Source organism: Schistocerca piceifrons, unplaced genomic scaffold, assembly GCF_021461385.2.
Source record: "Schistocerca piceifrons isolate TAMUIC-IGC-003096 unplaced genomic scaffold, iqSchPice1.1 HiC_scaffold_968, whole genome shotgun sequence".
Lineage (NCBI taxonomy): Eukaryota > Metazoa > Arthropoda > Insecta > Orthoptera > Acrididae > Schistocerca > Schistocerca piceifrons.
In genome coordinates, this window is record NW_025729243.1 from 70001 (window position 1) to 75000 (window position 5000).

General features: G+C 51.8%; 1 non-coding gene across 1 annotated transcript in view; it reads left to right on the forward strand.

Moving 5' to 3' along the window:
* The first annotated feature begins 4634 nt into the window (after positions 1-4634).
* The window catches only part of LOC124774679, a 1909-nt gene continuing 1543 nt past the window's right edge, over positions 4635-5000 (forward strand). The window contains exon 1 of the ribosomal RNA XR_007015428.1: positions 4635-5000. This exon is cut by the window's right edge and continues 1543 nt beyond it. This is a non-coding gene — a ribosomal RNA (small subunit ribosomal RNA).

Here is a 5000-nt window from a genome sequence, read left to right on the forward strand (position 1 = left end):
GCGACATTCCCGCTGTCCCTATACATGAGCCGCGACCTGTACCACTTACGAGCGAGAGACGCGATCGCGTTGCTCACTGTACGGCGTCCGATACCGAGCCATCAGCATGTCGGTCCCCATGCGCGTTGCACTCGCACTCGCAGTCGCAAAAACGTGGGGCAAATATATTACGCGGAAGAGTTATAACAGACCGAGCCCCACTGCATGAGGGGAGTCTTTGTCACTAATGTACACAGATGGAACATTTTGGACTGGAACCAGATTACCCGTACACACGGCGCTGATTAGTAATCAATGCAGAGCCATCAAACTACAGAATATATATACAACTGTCCGTATACATGCTGAAAGAGTCTGCCCACAATGGGAACCACACGTCAGCCAGCCACTCTGATCACGCACCACTCTCTGCTTCTAACGGGCGCACATACAATATGTAAGCACCAGCATGGAACAACATCCAGTGCATCCTCTCCGCCACATTACACAATCCACACTATCACAACCAGACCAGGAGGTCCATGCGGAAAATACAATATCCCACCCTTTCGACATCCACCATTGCGCAGATCAGGCACCAACACCCACACATGTCCTATACAACGGTGCACCCAACATCACAATAGTACCTCCTGTCACAGCGCACAAACAATGACATGAGTCAAAGACACAGGTCTGACACAAGCATAGAATTGGAGCGCCGCCTCTAATAAGCCAAAGGTGCATCCTGACGTGACAAATCTGATCATGTCACAAGCATTCACTTACTATAATCACTATCAACGAACCTGCCGCCCCCGCCCCCCCCTACACCTTTCCTTACAACAACGTGTAACCTAACCTAACCTAACCTATGTTGTACCTTAACCTAACCTATGTTGTACCTTAACCTAACCTATGTTGTGCCTTAACCTAACCTATGTTGTGCCTTAACCTAACCTATGTTGTGCCTTAACCTAACCTATGTTGTGCCTTAACCTAACCTATGTTGTGCCTTAACCTAACCTATGTTGTGCCTTAACCTAACCTATGTTGTGCCTTAACCTAACCTATGTTGTGCCTTAACCTAACCTATGTTGTGCCTTAACCTAACCTATGTTGTGCCTTAACCTAACCCATGTTGTGCCTTAACCTAACCCATGTTGTGCCTTAACCTAACCCATGTTGTGCCTTAACCTAACCCATGTTGTGCCTTAACCTAACCCATGTTGTGCCTTAACCTAACCCATGTTGTGCCTTAACCTAACCCATGTTGTGCCTTAACCTAACCCATGTTGTGCCTTAACCTAACCCATGTTGTGCCTTAACCTAACCCATGTTGTGCCTTAACCTAACCCATGTTGTGCCTTAACCTAACCCATGTTGTGCCTTAACCTAACCCATGTTGTGCCTTAACCTAACCCATGTTGTGCCTTAACCTAACCCATGTTGTGCCTTAACCTAACCCATGTTGTGCCTTAACCTAACCTATGTTGTGCCTTAACCTAACCTATGTTGTGCCTTAACCTAACCTATGTTGTGCCTTAACCTAACCTATGTTGTGCCTTAACCTAACCCATGTTGTGCCTTAACCTAACCCATGTTGTGCCTTAACCTAACCCATGTTGTGCCTTAACCTAACCCATGTTGTGCCTTAACCTAACCCATGTTGTGCCTTAACCTAACCCATGTTGTGCCTTAACCTAACCCATGTTGTGCCTTAACCTAACCCATGTTGTGCCTTAACCTAACCCATGTTGTGCCTTAACCTAACCCATGTTGTGCCTTAACCTAACCCATGTTGTGCCTTAACCTAACCCATGTTGTGCCTTAACCTAACCCATGTTGTGCCTTAACCTAACCCATGTTGTGCCTTAACCTAACCCATGTTGTGCCTTAACCTAACCCATGTTGTGCCTTAACCTAACCCATGTTGTGCCTTAACCTAACCCATGTTGTGCCTTAACCTAACCCATGTTGTGCCTTAACCTAACCCATGTTGTGCCTTAACCTAACCCATGTTGTGCCTTAACCTAACCCATGTTGTGCCTTAACCTAACCCATGTTGTGCCTTAACCTAACCCATGTTGTGCCTTAACCTAACCCATGTTGTGCCTTAACCTAACCCATGTTGTGCCTTAACCTAACCCATGTTGTGCCTTAACCTAACCTATGTTGTGCCTTAACCTAACCCATGTTGTGCCTTAACCTAACCCATGTTGTGCCTTAACCTAACCCATGTTGTGCCTTAACCTAACCCATGTTGTGCCTTAACCTAACCCATGTTGTGCCTTAACCTAACCCATGTTGTGCCTTAACCTAACCCATGTTGTGCCTTAACCTAACCCATGTTGTGCCTTAACCTAACCCATGTTGTGCCTTAACCTAACCCATGTTGTGCCTTAACCTAACCCATGTTGTGCCTTAACCTAACCCATGTTGTGCCTTAACCTAACCCATGTTGTGCCTTAACCTAACCCATGTTGTGCCTTAACCTAACCCATGTTGTGCCTTAACCTAACCCATGTTGTGCCTTAACCTAACCCATGTTGTGCCTTAACCTAACCCATGTTGTGCCTTAACCTAACCCATGTTGTGCCTTAACCTAACCCATGTTGTGCCTTAACCTAACCCATGTTGTGCCTTAACCTAACCCATGTTGTGCCTTAACCTAACCCATGTTGTGCCTTAACCTAACCCATGTTGTGCCTTAACCTAACCCATGTCGTGCCTTAACCTAACCCATGTCGTGCCTTAACCTAACCCATGTCGTGCCTTAACCTAACCCACGTCGTGCCTTAACCTAACCCACGTTGTCGCCTAACGTAACCCACGTTGTCGCCTAACGTAACCCACGTTGTCGCCTAAACCTGCTCTGTAATTGTTATACGACTCGTTCAATTAGTGTAGTGTTGCCCACCCGCAACCCTCGCAATATAGTTCGCTACTCGCACTCCCCGCTCCCCTGTGTATCGCTTCATGTTAAACACCTTGCAAGTCTTGCTCACTTTCCACATGCTCCTGCTGTACACTGTAATGTGGATGGCAGCAGGACGTACATGCCGCCCCTCCCCACGTCCCCACCTTGCCCCCTGCCTTCGCAAGCTGGTTGGTGAGAACTTTGCATGTTCAATGCCCTCCGCATGCGACGTACTCAGGCTACGTTGTGGTGCGGCCTGTGTCAACTGTCCGCTAATGTCGTACGCGTAAACCACAATCTGTACTGCACATTCGTCCTTATGTACTGAATGATACATCGTGGCACATGTGTGACCGTACAACGACTGCGCCCAAAAACGGCGGACCATACAGTGCAAATATTGTGCACGCAGCTACGTGTCGTCTCCCTATGAGAGCTGGATTGCAGTGTGGTACGCCATAGAGACGTGTGGGAGGAACGGACGCCGTGGATGGCGATCAGCATGAGCTGTCTGTTGATGTATTCGGACCTAGTCGTCTCTCCTCACACACCGTGATGGCATGGTGCACCGCGTTCCATATCTGCGACATGCTACAGAGGCCGGTTGACAGTCGTTCGAGCAATGGACATCGCATACGTACGGGGGCCACCTTCCACGTATTGTCTAGGCGTGCACATTTTGTTGCGTGTATGTGGGCAGACGTAGTGTGGCGTGACACCTGACACAGGCATGCAATAATCGTGGAAGTTGCAAATGGCGATGGACGCCTGCGTTTTCTGGTGAAGTTACGCAAATGAACAAATGGTAACCTGTTGTGGTGCGGTTGTTCTCGCTAGGGGTGAATCGGTGATGGCGACGATAGGTTGAGGTACTAACCGGTTGTTCCAGCGATACCCACCATGCCGACGAAACTGAACGGCATCTGGGTGTGAAGCGATACGCGGCGGTGGCTGGGTGGGACCGTCCCCGGCCGGTGAGGGGGCGCCTCCCGGCGTGCTGGCCGCGCGGTGCGTGGGCGCACGCGCTACAGCCGGCTGGTGGGGGCGGCCAGTGGCAGGCGCGCCGGCCGACGGACGCGGCAGGCGTCGCAGCTGCGCGCCGGCGCACCCTGCGCGCGGCGCCGTGCGGCCAAAGTAGGTCCTCGCGGGCCCGGTGCGAAGCGCGGTGGACATCTTCAGTGTGCTGGTCCGATTGAGGACTGTGTGCGTTGAGGATGCGCTGCCGCCCGGCGCTCGGCGCCCCGACGCCGTCTGCTGCTCGGTCGCCCCAGCGGTTCTCGCTGGTGGTTTGTATCGCAGCTGTGCGGATGTGTTGGCGCGTGCGCTGTGCTGGGAGAGTTCGCTTCGGCACCCAAGTGGGGCTTTTGTCCTTCTGTGGCGCTGGCGTTGGAGCTGCCGGTCACCGTAGGTGGCGCGTGTTGTCTCCCGCCGGCAATGCCACGACAGCACGCTCCCGGGCCTCTGTCGGCAGCGGCAAGCTCAGTTGGGAGCACGGGTGGTCGCACCGAAAGCGTCTACTCGCCTAACTCCGGGCGATTGCGCCTCTCTCGAACCCGACCAAGTACTTGGGACGGCGCTGCGCGCCGCCGGGACCTGAGAGGGTTTCGAGGTGTATTGTGCAGGGGAGCTCAGCCTCCTCCTGTTTGCAGAATGATTGAGCGGACGCTTGCGTGTTCGCGCGGGCCCCCGGGACACACTCCCGGGCGGCCGGCTGCTCAGCTCTAGTTGACGCAGCTCCCTGGTTGATCCTGCCAGTAGTCATATGCTTGTCTCAAAGATTAAGCCATGCATGTCTCAGTACAAGCCGCATTAAGGTGAAACCGCGAATGGCTCATTAAATCAGTTATGGTTCCTTAGATCGTACCCACGTTACTTGGATAACTGTGGTAATTCTAGAGCTAATACATGCAAACAGAGTCCCGACCAGAGATGGAAGGGACGCTTTTATTAGATCAAAACCAATCGGTCGGCTCGTCCGGTCCGTTTGCCTTGGTGACTCTGAATAACTTTGGGCTGATCGCACGGTCCTCGTACCGGCGACGCATCTTTCAAATGTCTGCCTTATCAACTGTCGATGGTAGGTTCTGCGCCTACCATGGTT